General features: G+C 36.8%; 1 protein-coding gene across 1 annotated transcript in view; it reads right to left on the bottom strand.

Moving 5' to 3' along the window:
• The window catches only part of GREB1L (GREB1 like retinoic acid receptor coactivator), a 261,369-nt gene that overhangs the window by 133,187 nt on the left and 113,130 nt on the right, over window positions 1-15,052 (bottom strand). The gene's annotated exons all lie outside the window — the stretch shown is intronic.

Raw genomic sequence — 15,052 nt, forward strand, 5'->3', positions numbered from 1 at the left:
CCTACTAAATGTAAGTTGAATAAATCTGTTAAGTCTGCATTTTGGACAGGTGTTACCATAATGCTTAAAGCCCAGAGACTATTTTTATTTTCAGAAATGAAATTAGTGAAAGGTAATTTCCTTACCCTAAGGAGTTTGAGTTTTATAATCTCTGGTGCTTGACCAAAATTTACCTTCCCAAAGAAGTATCAAAAATTTAAAACATAACTATATTGATTAAAATTATTTTTCTACTTTTTGAAATGAATGCTTTAATAATTTCCAAGGAAGAAAGCCTGCAAGAATAAAAAGAGCTACAGTTTCCTACCCTTTTGAGTAGTGTATTCTTAGAAGAAATTAAATAATTATAATTACATATAACTGGTTGAAAATTACAGTGTGCATATTATTCTCTCTGCTAGATTATAGTCAATATAAACTATTGCATGGAAAAAATAGAAAATACAGTCATAAGGCATCAAGTAAAATAAGAACTATTTGTCATTGTTTTTTACATAACTTAGAAGTGTTTCTATTTTGTTACTGTGTCTAAAAAGAAAAGAGGATTTTCTTAAGAATGTTCTAATTTCAAAATGCATATTTATGGCACTAAAACATTTAAAGTAATATTAACGTATATTTCTAAAAAAAGCTTTCATTTTATTCTCCTTTTATGCCAACTTGAAAGAGAGGAAAGAACCATTTTAGATTTTGAAATAAAAATATCTTACCTCTCTTACTGTCAGAAGAACGTCTTGAGGCAAAAGAACAATTAAAAATTCAAGTCGCAGATTTTCAGTCTCATGTATTTTGCACCCACCCACCCACAAATAGACATCTTTCTGTAAGTCAGGAGTCTTGCTCCCTCCATCCGAACCCAAGATTACCCCATATGGTCAGCAAGGTCAAACTGCATTACTGCCAATGAAACTATATGACTCCACAAGGACCTTAATGATTTTAAAAAAAGGTCAGTAATCCAATTCCAATTGCTTCAGAGTCTAAAATTGCTAATTTTTGGCCACGTGCTGCACACTTCACCTGCTAGTAACGACATTTTTGTATTTTCTTCTAATTACACTCAAAGCTAAGACCTTTGGCCCCGGGCCACAGACCCCTACTCAGGCTGCACACATTCTCTTAAACGACCTGATCCTTTGTTGTCACTCTTACTCTTTCATCTATTATTTACACCCATAGAGAAGGAAGATACTCCACCATTTGTATAGCTTAGAGCTTCTAATCATCTTAATTTCTTTGCCTTTCAACTTATGGTCTTTTTCATAGACGAATGCCAAAAAGTTGACAAAATCATTTTTTTCAGCCGCATACACACACCACCTTCCCCTGTCTTACTCCCCGGCCAACCTCCTTCCTGTTCCTTCTCTACCACAGAAGGGACTTTGTATCAGCTGGGATTCACAAATTTTGACATTCACCAACAAAATGAATTTCTAAATATAATACAAAATCTCCGCCTTGCTTTCACAGATCGATAACGATTGTATTTCTCTCATCAAAGAGCCTATTAAATTAAGTGGAAGGTTACTTAAAATTACTTAATGTCTGCCCCCCAGCCTCCCTAAGGCATAAGCATAGAATTTTCAGAATTCCACTGCAAAAATATCAAAGAAACTTCAGTAAACAGTAAGGATGTTAGTTATGTAGCTGAAACTTTTCAAACGTTTTATTATCTACAGATGCTCAAATGCTTACAAGAAAAGAAAAAAAAAGAAAAGAGGAAGGAAAGCATAACAAAAAAATACATAAAGAATATTTATCTGTAATATATTACAGATAAAAGAATTTGTAAATCTTTACCACATTTTAAAAGACTAGTTCTCCAAATAGCAAAATCCTTACATAAAACATTCTATATCTTTGTAATTTCCCAACACTTTTCCCACACTTTAAAAAAAAAAAAATGTCCAGACACATTTTGAAAATCCAAAGCACAGAATTGTTTACCATGATGCAGATGTCCCCTTCAGATCACAGCAGCCACCCCAAGACTCTGATTTCCAAGATGTTTATAAAAGGACATATGATCCATCTTTGCTCTCTCTTCCTCTATTGCTCAGCTTACTCTTGATTTCTAACAGTATTTCCTTGTTGTCTGTCCTCTCTGCAGACCCTGAAACCCCTTGTCTTTTCTTATTTTCACCATTTGCTTCAACCAGCAGTTCACTGGAGACCCATCCATCTTGTAATGCCTAAAGTGACAGATGCTCTCAGGAACCACCACACTGCTGAGTGAACAAAAGATAACATCACCTCTAGGAACTCCAGAGAGAAATACAACTGTAACCTTAAGACAGGGGCTGACTTGACAGACATTGGACCATAAACCTCTTCTAAGCAAAAAAGAAAACAATTGCCACACACACAAAAAAATCTGACACAATCAAAGGCAGAAAAGAGTGATTATTTGTGGATTGCCTTTTCACTCTGCAGCTCACTTTTCCCCCCTCAACGCTTTTATATTGGGGCAATTCACTTGCCAAGAGGCAAGAGAAGGTCTTGGGGAAAAAAGCCTTCCTCAAGTATCTTCTTTCATTCAACAATATTCAAAGTGAAATTCATTTACATGTGTGTTTCAGTAAATCTAAGGCTTATGATACAGCATCCTTAAGGCTGACCCATCTCATTTGCATAAAGCAATATGTAGCCTCAGAAATGCTGGCTCAGTTCTGCCGCTGTGAAAGGCATATGCATACTTTGCAAATTAAAAACACGTTAGAAATTAAAAAGCAATACATAACACAATGTCAACAATATGTGTAGCTCATAAAAGAAGCTCATCATTCATTCATCAGACAACCTCCAACTTGGGTTAAAGAGACGGTTAACAAGAGGATTCTGGGAAGGACTACAGCTCTCTTTTTTAACAAAGAAAAGGTCATATTAACATCTCCCAGCAACAAACTAATGACATGGGTGCTATAGATGCAGGGGACTCTGCTTGATGTCATCTAGGTTTTTCTGGGTTTTGGTTTTCATTTTTTTAAGTATCTTACTTAAAATCTTCATGCAACTAAAGACAAATTTAAACTCTAACATTTAAATTTAATTTTAAATTAACTCTAACATTTAAATACAGTGAAGGGAAATTTTAGAACAGAAAAACAACAACTGATTTGGAGGGCAATTAAGAACATTGTGATCAATGTCAATTATAAGGATTAACAACCCGTTTTTATAACAGATATCAAGGAACACAGAACTCTGCTGCAGCTAAATTCATCGTCATTTTCAAACAGGGTAAATGATACAAATATCTTTGTTAAATCTAAAATAAAGAGTCAAGTGCTCAAGAAAAGTTCTGTCAACCTTATTTCTAAGAAGAAATGTCAGCATTTACAATGGCATTTCTTTAGTACAAATATTTTAATTTTTCTTTAAAATTTTTGCACAAAAAACCTTTAAGTTACACTTATTATTCTTTGGAGTCACTAATGACTCTTCTCATCCCTATTTTACTAAAAAAAATATAAAATTTAAAAGATACTTTATTTTATCTCTTGCATTTGGATTATTTGTTGGGTAAAAGAAAAATTTTCAACTTGATAAATCAACATATCTTTTTCTTAAACATTGTTTTATGTTTCCTTTATTTCCTCAAACTCTTCAGTGTATCTGCACAAATAAGATAATACAAATATTTCACAATCTCAGAATTTTCTGATTTTTCTTTTAATACTGGCAAAACATAATGCATATAAAATAATTAAATGAATATATACAATTAGGTAACTCATGGGGAAAAGATTAAGTAATTACAGACTGCTTATCAATATATAAAGGACTTGTTCTCATATGGACTTGATCTTTAACTAGACAACTTTGTTTAATACATATTGACCTTAGGTAATCCCCCCAAAACTGCTGGTCCAAAAGCACCACATGGTTCAACACTCTCAAACTTTGGCATTAATATCAAGAGAGAGACGTGACCTTGAAATGACAGTTCCATTGCAGAAACTCAAAAAAAGACCCAATTAAAAGATCTATTTTAAACACAATAGGATCAATATTGCATGCAGGAAAAGTACACCCCTGTGGAAAGTTCTTATTGTCTGACTGATCAAAAACAAAACAAAACTTTTCTTTTTTCAGGGCCACCTCCAGATCACAGTCAGTGCCAGAAATCCACACAGGAAAAAAATCCATCAAAATGAAACCCTAAAAGGGTTTACCCTTCACCATCCTATTTGCACTTCAAAACCCGGTAAGGCCTTCAGTTAAAGCCCAGGGCTGAACCATTTCAATAATAAGAGAGGTGGCCAGCAGTAATTTATCTCCCATTTGGCCTCTGGACAGAGCTGTAATGTCTAGGAAGCTTCCCTTCCCTGACTCGAACCCTCCCCCAAGTCTCAACCTTCTTTTGTGCAGCTTTGGATCTGCAATACCTTATAAACAACTCATATGCCCCCTCCAATCAGATGCAAGAACAGTTTGTAACTCAAGATTTGAGTACATTTTCTTGGCAATGCTTTCACAAAATGGAATGCTGCTGAGGTAATCAGAGCATTGAAAATACCAGGTTAAATTTCAGGTTCTCTTTGTTGTAATAAGTTGGAGAAGAAAGAAACTTCCTTAACTTCAGCCTTTTTCTTCTCACACATGTTGATTGTTGTCAGAACTTCTTCAACTTTTTCCAATTTATACCTTGATATCCTTTACATTTTGGGCTACATCAGCCAACTTCCTGCAGTGATGTTCATGTAAATTTAAATCCTTGCATTGTAAAATATCTTAACAAATCCAAAAAAGTGGAGATTTCACAGGTCACAGACTCCTGGGTCAAAAAGACCTTAAAAACAGATATCAGACCACTATGACTCAACTGATTTATTCTACATTTGTTATCAAATTTGAACAGTAACTGTCATCACACACACTCACCCAATTTTCCTCCAGTAAGATAAACACCAAACAATGTCAACAGTTATTTAAATTGAAATATAGGTCCCAGAAGTTATCATATGGGAAACAGTGAAGTTATTCCTTAAAAATGGAGAACATTTTGTCACTAGGTATGAATTTTCTATTTTAAAATTATGTTCATATGCTTACTAGTATACAAAGAAGATGAAAAATATATGCACCCTTTCCCCTACTGTTCATTGTTTTCTGTTTTCATTTCAATGACAGGAGTTTGTTTTTCTAATTGATTCTGATAAATTCCATCTGAATGCCACATAAACAACTTGCCCTAAATGATTCCACTATAGTGATTCTGGTTTTATAAGATGAAAACTTTCAAGTTATTTCATCAACTTTATAAATTTAGAGACTCCACAGGCAAATATAAAAGCATTTCATTTAAACCTAATATCAGTTAAGAGAAGTTTAAAAGAATAAAATTAAATATATGACTGATAGTTAAAAATACAAGAAACAGATTTTTGTTAATTAAAAGAAAAGAATTATTTATGTTTTGGTGATATTTATCAATAAAAAATATTTTCTTCCATTAAAAAGGTACAACTAACTATCCTTACATCTTGTTAGCAAATATTTTTCATTTTCAGAGCTCCAAATACCACAAATTCTAAAAAAACCAACTCTCACAGCCAATGACTTTACTGCATGCTACCAGGTCAATGAATCTCAGATTTGTGCATGAAATAACATAAAAATTCAAACTGCATATATAAACCAAGAAAAATAGATAACTGAAAAAACCTACGGGACATGAATTTTTATATAACTGAAACAAACTTTGTCACTAATAATAATATTCAGAAAAACAAATTTCTTAACCTACCACACGACATTAAAAAAGAAAGCTTTCCTCAGAGAGTCAACAAGAGTAATTGATCCACCACAGAGGAAATATTCAATCTTCATTAAATATTTATTCAGTGCAATAGGTTGTTAAGTCTATTTAGACCTCAAAGAAGAAATAGTTCCTGTCTGGCAGGAATCGGGTCTTGGGAGAATTGAATGGAGATGAGAGGCAGTTCCACAAGTCATGACACTATATTTCAAAATGACAATGCTAAAAACTGGAGGTGTGCTACAACATGTATGCTACTACTTTGAAATCTGACACAGGGACTTCCCTGGTGGCACAGTGGTTAAGAATCTGTCTGCCAATGCAGGGGACATGGGTTCAAGCCCTGGTCCGGGAAGATCCCACATGCCGCAGAGCAACTAAACCCCTGCGCCACAACTACTGAGCCTGCGCTCTAGAGCTCGCAAGCCACAGCTACTGAGCCCGTGTGGCACAACTACTGAAACCCGCGCACCTAGAGCCTGTGCTCCACAACAAGAGAAGCCACCACAATGAGAAGCCCGTGCACCGCAACAAAGAGTAGCCCCCGCTTGCCACAACTAGAGAAAGCCCACGCAGCAACAAAGACCCAACACAGCCAAAAATAAATAAGTAAATTTGTTTAAAAAAAGAAATCTGATACAAAGAAACTGATACTTTAAGGGAGTATTAATTTTAACAAGTTTCGACTGGGTAAGTGAGCAACTTGATTTCCTATCAATGTAGCACAATAAGATTTGGATGTCCAAGATCTGCGGTTCCCAACCTTCCCATCATAGCCAAGTCACCTGTCTTCTCTGGGCCTGTTTCCATATCCATAAAATGAAGGATAAAAGTAATACATTTCCAGATCAAAAACACTATGGTTGTAATGGGGGAAGGAAAAAGATCCCATTCACAATGGCAACAACAAAAAGAACACTCAGGACTCATCTTAATGACGGACCTGTGATAACATTTTTTAAATTGCCAAAGTTGATTTGGGTGATTTAGTGAAAATTTACACACAGAGAAATATGCTGAGTAGAGAAGCCTAATTGTAAAATTACTTGTTTCTCAAACAAAATAATAAACAACACAATTCCAATCAAAGTAACAGTAGAATTTGGAGAGAACATTATGAAAACATCCATAAATTCATAAGGAAGATTATCAAAGAAAAGATGGGAAAAACATCTTTTCAAAAAAGGTTATAAGGGGAGGCGAGTCAAAATAAATGTTAAATTATAACATAAGCACGTTTGGCCATTAAATCCATGCCATTAAATCCAGTGAATATTTTTCGGTTCTCATCTAACATTCCTTCTGAGTATATTTCTTGAAATTTCCTTTCCTTCCACTGGATTTCACCTTACAACTTTCTGGCTTTCTTCCTTTCCTATGCTGCTTTTCAGTTTCCTTTGCACTCCCATATTACACTACCCAGCAATGAAATGTTGGCATTCCACTGAGTCTAGCCTGTGGTAGCCATCTTCCAAGATGGGCCCAATGATTCCCACCTCTTGTGTAATCCACTCCCGCATCAAATCAGGGCTGACTTATGTGATCAATAAAATATGGAACAAGTGACAATGTGTGATTTCCAAGGTCATAAAAGACATTGCAGTTTCTGCCTTGACCTCTTGGATCACTTGCTCTAAGACGGGGCTACCACTGTGTTGTAAGGACACCCAAGCAGCTCTCACAGGTCCTCATAGGTAGGAACTGAGGCCTCCTGCCAACAACCAGGACCAACTTCCCTAGTTGCTCTCCTTGCCTCCTCTCTGGCACACTCCAATCACTTCTCTGCATCACAGTGCAAATATAATCATGTCAACTCTTTGCTAAAGACTTTTGAAGTTTTATACTGCTGAGGATAAAAATCAATATTGGAAATGTCCCTGCCTATCTCTCCAGCCTTATCTTGCACTGTTCTCTTCCTAAAGGTGGTGCTCCAGCAACACTGACCAACCTTTAGAGACTTATGTTCCTGCTGCCTGTGATACCACCCATCCTTTTACTTTTGCCTACTTAAATCACCTCATCCTTTAGATCCCAACTGAAGCACTGCTTCCATAATCTCCTCAGCCCTTTGCTGAAAGCTCTCATAGAAACTTATTCATCTCCTGCTTAACTTTTAATTCACTTTTGAGCTATATAATTTGATGATAAATTGTTTTAATGTTTGCCTTTCTTCCTAAATTCTAAGCTACATTGAAAGTAGGGACAATGTTTTTGGAGTTTTGCCTATTACTGAAATCACAGCACCTATTGTGGTGTCCACCTACATAGCAGGCACTCAAAAATATTGTTTGAATAATTTAATAACTTAAAATACAGGGCCGGCACATGAATGAGAAGCTCATTGGTGACAGTCCAAAAAAACCTTATTATCTATAAGGATTATTATATGATAATTGAGCATTATAAAACAATAAAGGGAAGAAGGAATTGTTCATTTAATTATACTGAAGTAATGATCAACAATTTATAAAGTAACAGCTAACAAACAACTTAGAGTAGACACTAAAAATAAATACCAGACAGACAAAAGATTAAATTTAAATATCTATACCTAAATACATTTATATGCCTACCCACATAAGAACAAATAAAAACTAAGAGGAAACAGAATTAAATATTTTTTACACTGATATTTATCATGTACCAAGATTTATTATGGTATCATAGTGAGAATTTAGCTTTCTAAGCCTGGAAATCACAAAGGGTAAGATTGACAGATTTGACTAGTGAACATATCAAACTTCCATATATTTAACATCTAAAACAAATAAAAAGAAAAACTTTTCTAGCTAATGAAAAGAGTTAATGTCTACTACGTATATAATAAAGTAGAACATTAATATCCCCACTCCTGGGCACAACTTACTATTTCATCTATAGGGAAAGAGTTAAGCACATTATAGTAACAGCAACAACCACTACCATTTACTGAGTACCTACCATGCACCCCATGTACATTGTCTCATTTAACCTCACAAATCCATCCATAAATGGAATTCTATAAAGCTATAAGAAGTATATTTCTGACAGAGAACTATGTTCATAATATATGAAATGGAAAATATAAAACAGTAGGTTCCCATTTCTTTCTTTTTTTTTTTTTTTTTTTTTTGTGGTACGCGGGCCTATTGTGGCCTCTCCCGTTGCGGAGCACAGGCTCCGGACGCGCAGGCTCAGCGGCCATGGCTCATGGGCCCAGCCGCTCCGCGGCATGTGGGATCTTCCCGGACTGGGGCACGAACACGTGTCCCCTGCATCGGCAGGCGGACTCTCAACCACTGCGCCACCAGGGAAGCCCGGTTCCCATTTCTATGAGGAAAGAAATACCTAAGTAACCTATTAAGATAAAGAGCTAACAATATAAATCCAAACAATGTGATGTAAATTTAAGACAACCCTCAGAATGGGAGAAAATATTTGCAAACGAAGCAACTGACAAAGGATTAATCTCCAAAATATACAAGCAGCTCATGCAGCTCAATGTCAAAAAATCAAACAACCCAATCTAAAAATGGGCAGAAGACCTAAATAGACATTTCTCCAAAGAAGACACAGGGAGGGGGAAGGGTAAGCTGGGACAAAGTAAGAGAGTAGCATTGACGTATATACACTAGCTATCTGTTTTACATAGCTAGTGGGAAGCAGCTGCATAGCACAGGGAGATCAGCTCAGTGCTTTGTGACCACCAAGAGGGGTGGGATAGGGAGGGTGGGAGGGAGACGCAAGAGGTAGGGGATATGGGGATATATGTATACATATAGCTGATTCACTTCGCTATACAGCAGAAACTAACATAACATTGTAAAGCAATTATACTCCAATAAAGATGTTAAAAAACCCACAAATTTATGTAAAATATATAAATACTGGGTGATGTGTTTATAGAATGTAATTTTTTTCTTCATGCTAATATTTTCCAATTTTCTATAAGAAGTGATTTCAAATTTTATGCATGCTGCAACTTAACTAAGCTCTGTTTTCTTTTATTATTATCAACATCATCACCATTACTATCTTCATTGACTTTGAACATTTGATATTTGCAAAATATTGACTTTCTTATTTGACAAGTAATACCTTTCCACATTATAGGTTTATTGTAGGCAAACGGACAGTGACAAAAACAGTTTTATGAATGTGCACATAGTAAAGACTATAAATAAATACAACTTGTCCTAATACACCATAAGATATCATTTTTACTATCATAAGCCAGTGAATTTGTTAAATTTGCTTGCTTATGTGGAACTTTGAAAAAATTTTCCATGACAATATAGGAAATAGTCCAAAACTGAAAACCCCTAAGATGAAAGACAAAGTTCACAGGAAAAAGTGTCAACTGGGTTTTTTTTTTCCCAGTACAGATGTTTTTAGACTTTCTCCATCCATATCCCAAATTCCCACTCCTAAGCCTTCCTCTACTTCCTGTAAATGTTCTACCTTTCTTTAGTCCATACTTGAAAAACATGGGATCTAATCAGTTGTTAATTATTGTCTTTGCTGGTGACTCTTACATCTAAATCATTGGCCATAAATCTTTTCTTCTGAGTTGCTGCTCTCCCCTCAATCTCAGTATGACCATTCATTATGTCTAAAATTAATGTCTAAAACAAAACTCATTAAAGTAAAAGCTATTCCTATTTTCCAATTTCATTATTTTCATTTATTCACCTAGAAAGTACTGGGAACTGTGCTAGAAAGGATGATAAAGGCAGTCCCTAATCTCAAAGAGATCCCAATTTAAAGTGAAGACATCTGTACATGCATAAATGTTTAGTAGCAGTAAGAACAAAGTACTATGAAAGCACAGAGAATGTAGCAAATCTGTTTAGAGAAATGAAGAAAATATCAGAGAAGAGATAAGATATGAGTGTCTTTAAAGGATAAAGTAGGAATTCACCAAATAGAATTGGGAGGACCTCCCAGAGCAATATAACAGAATGTCAAAGGCATGGTATATTTTTAAAATACGGAAAAGTTCATTGTTGGAGGGCACTGTGGCAAGAGAAGAAAATTTTAAAAGTAGGTTGGGGCCAGCCTGCAAGGGACCTTATACGCCAAGTTAGGAATTTGAATTTAATCCCAGACGCAGGAGAAAGCCAATGGAAGTTTTCAAAAAAGGAATTAACATAATCGGATTTTTTTTTTAAAATAGAAGGTAACTCTGGTGATAGTGCGAAAGTTGGATTAGAGATCAGGAAAGTTGGATTGGAGACCAGATAAAAGGTTCTGCAAGAGTCTAGGAAGTGGTGATGGAGACTGCCCACAATCAGGACAGAAGGAACAGAGAGGAGGGGCCCTTTCAGTAGGCAGTTAGAAATTCGGGACTCAGGAGTGGGGACTGAACAGACAGATCCTGGAGACAGACAGCTGCCATACAGATAACTGAAAGCAGTACTGGTGAGATTTCCTAGGGGCTGTGGCTGTTGAGAAAGCATGTGGAGTAAGAAGTTCAATGAGGGAAGCCCAAGAAACATCGTCATTTCACTGTCAAGCAAAGGCAGAGGAAAACCCAGTAAAGCAGGCGGAGAAGGAGCAGTAGGAAGGAAACCAGGAACCAAGGGGGTTGTGAAAGCCAAGGGACAAAAGGGTTTGGAGAAATGGGAGGTGGTCAACAGTTTCAACAGGTAAGAGAAGTCAAATAGGATCAAGAATGAAAATGTGCCATGGCGTATAGCAATGACTCTTCCAAGAAGTATGGTGAACTAGGATGGAAATAAGTTGGCAGCTATAGGAAAGGTAAAATGGCAGGGGAGAGTAATTAGAAGGAGGGATGCTTGTAGGAGGAGATTCTTCCCTCAAAGAAAAGGGAGAGGTGACCGTACAGAAGAGAGGAGATGATTAGTGGAATAAGGTCCTAAAAGGGATAGAGAAGGGAGAGAGGAACAGGATGGAAGCCACCCATACATGGCGGAACCACAAGACAGGAGCCTGGGTCCCTGATGACAGCAGAGATGTTTTATCAGCCTTAGACAATTACCTCCAAACTTTATGTGGGAAAGAAATAAACTTCTAACTTGCTGTTTAGTGTATCTTGTCATTTGCAGACAGATGTAATCCTAACTGATATAGGAGAGAAGGGTGTTGAAAAAATAAGCAAGCACCTCTCAAAAGCATGAAATAGCACCGTATATACAGAAGACAAGACCAATCTGGCATTACTAGACTATCAAGTGGGGGAGAGGGAGGGGGAGGAAAGGAAGCCATGTTTTTAATCACTTGACCATGTTATCCTTCATGCAATTACATACAATGAATTGAAGGCCCAAGTGTGAGGAGTTGAGACTGGATAATGTAGATAAAAAATAGCCACACAAAAGGGCATTAAGCAAAGGACTGATATGTTCCACATTTCGGCTTTGAATAGATTCCTCGAGTGTCAGGCTGGAAGGGGATAGTGAGAAGGCAAAACAGCATGCTGTGAGAGTGCTGAGAAACCTCTACTATAGTTCTGGGGAGAGATTATGATGCCTGCATGGGTGCAGTGATGGTAGGGTTAATACTTAGGAATTAAACACTTAGGAATTAAATAATTCCTAAGGAATTATTAAGAAATACTTAGGAATTAAATCATTAGGAATTGGTGACTAATGACATAGGCAAGCAAATCAGGATGAAGCTTAGGTCTCTACCTTGCCTTGTTTTTCTCCATCGCCACCGTTAGTGCTTCAGTTCAGGCATGCCATGACCTCATGTATTCACTTAACAAATATTTATTTAGTGCCTTTTACATGTCAGGTCCTGCAGATACAATGGTGAACAAGCTAGAAATGGTCTTTGTCCTTGTAGATCTTAGTTGGGGATACCAGTGCTGAAAGCTTCACAAGTGCTATCTCATTTCATCCTCAGAACACCCTAAGATATTAGTATTATGATTGTCTCCATTTTTCAGGTGAGGTAACCCAGTCTTATAAAGTTTAATCATTTGCTCAAGATCATATGGCTGGGCTTCCCTGGTGGTGCAGTGTTTGAGAGTCCACCTGCCGATGCAGGGGACACGTGTTCGTGCCCCAGTCCGGGAAGATCCCACATGCCGTGGAACAGCTGGGTCCGTGAGCCATGGCCACCGAGCCTGTGCGTCCGGAGCCTGTGCTCCGCAACAGGAGAGGCCACAACAGTGAGAGGCCCGCATACCGCAAAAAAAATAATGATAATAAAAAAATATATATCACATGGCTAGTCGATAAGTGGTGGTGTCAGGAATCAGATCCAGATCCATCTTACTTCAAAGCCATGTTTTTAATCACTTGACTAAGTTATTTCTCATGCAATTACATACAATGTAGTAAATAGTATGACAAGCAATACAATGGTTTGGATCATTGCAGCCTCCTAACTAGGACACTCTTTCAGCCTTGGCATGTTCTGGCCAAAATAGTTTTTCTAAAATGCAAATTGGGGAGGATGATGGTGTCTTCTCTGATTAAGGGCACTCTGAGGAGGAAGATGAGGTTTTGAATGGAAGGTGATGCACTCAGGTCTTAGAAATATTGATTTTGAGATGGCTGTGAAATATCCAAATGGAGGTATCCAGCAGTAATTTGATAGATGAATCTGAAGTTTAGGGGGAATCAGGTTGGAGATAAAGCACTTGGCATCACTAGTTCTTAGAGGTCAGCTGAAGTCAAGGCAATTACTGGGACTCTTTAGGGGCTCCTAGAAGTGAGAGGAGCAGCCTGCTGAGAAAAGGGCAGTTGGGTAGAGGCTAGAAGAGAATGGAGTAGATTTGAAATAATTACTTAAGAAAAAGGAGACAGACTCAGTCTAGGATAGTCAAAGGTATAATTAAGTTGTATTTAGCGTTAGGGAAAACAAATTTATAGGGATATCAATCTGAGCGGTGGGAGGATTTTCTACCATAGCAATCACTAACTCAAGAATAGGAAAACTTGCCAAAATTTCATTATTTTACTAGTTTCTTTCTTTTCTCCCAGGGTGAGTTCCTGAATTGACTTGCTAATGAACACTTGACCTGTCAGGTTCTATTTAAGTCCATCTCCCCTTTGGACTTTGAAATTTTCAAAAAGTCCTTGGAGACTTGGAAAACCTTTTTTAAAAATCGTTTTTATTCCTAGCAACTTGCAAAGCATTGTGTGTATACTTGTTTTATCTCCAGGTTGGACTATAAGGTCTCTAAGGGCAGGAACTGTCTCACGCACAGTATGTCCTCATTAAACGTTTGTGAGATTGGAAAGACTTTAATCTGTAAACCTCAGTGTAGAAACTAACCAACTGTCTATTACTATCAAGCAGTGATTTTTAAGTTTTCAGACTTGGAATAAACAGTCTCTCCCTTCAAACTTTCATTCTCTGTTTTTCATCAAGAGGTAATTAGGATGCCTCCACCCTAGTACGTGCCATTTTGTCTTTGGAGTTTGGGTGGGCCCTGCTAGCAGCTCTTTAGGCTCTGTGACCATGGATGAGTTACTAAGCATTTCTTGGCTTCCTGAATCCTTGTTAGTAAAACTCAAGAGATTGGACCTGATGATTGCTGATGTACCTTCTCATTCTAAAATCCAGAGATTCCATGACCCCTGGAAGACCTTTAAACCACACCTGAGAACCACTGCCTTATAAAATGCAGTTAAAACACGGGCTCCATGTTTTACCATCGGAAAATGGGCAAATAAATCTCCCTATTAAACTGGGTTATAATCTACAATGCATATTACTTCTAAAATGAAGACACTGACACTTTATTTTTAATTATTGATTTGACCACTGGTTAAAATATTTTATCAGATGCACATTTGTGTTTCAATGTAGGTTTACCCAAAAATCAAAAAAAAAGGGCACTTTGGTAATAAAAAGAGAAGAAAGCTGGAAAAATATGAAACATCATCTTGGATCTCATGTGCACTTTGGTAACACTTTCCTTTCTTTCTTTTTTTCTTTTTCAGATGAGAAATCAAAGAGTGTGACTCAAGATTATAGAAGTACTAAATGGCAAGGCTGGCACTAGAAACCAAGGCTCCTAATCATATACCTTTTTTTTTTTTAAACAACCAAATTGGTCAAAAATCCCTGAAAGAAAAACAGATGAAGCTGAAATGCCAGTTGGTTGAGTTTAAACAGAGGCCCCACTTTGTTCTTTCCAGGTTTGATAATAAACAATTCTAGTGATTAGCATGAAGGGCTAGCAGATGAAACATTCTGACTCCTAAAAAAAAATTTGTATTTTTGCACCACAGTTAGTAAATCAATTATAAAAATTAAAGTAAACGGAAAACAAGGAGAATTAGCAAACCCAGAACACAATTTTCCTTCACTCTTTTGGAAGACAGATTGAAA

The sequence above is a fragment of the Phocoena sinus genome, chromosome 14, assembly GCF_008692025.1.
Source record: "Phocoena sinus isolate mPhoSin1 chromosome 14, mPhoSin1.pri, whole genome shotgun sequence".
Classification (NCBI taxonomy): Eukaryota; Metazoa; Chordata; class Mammalia; order Artiodactyla; family Phocoenidae; genus Phocoena; species Phocoena sinus.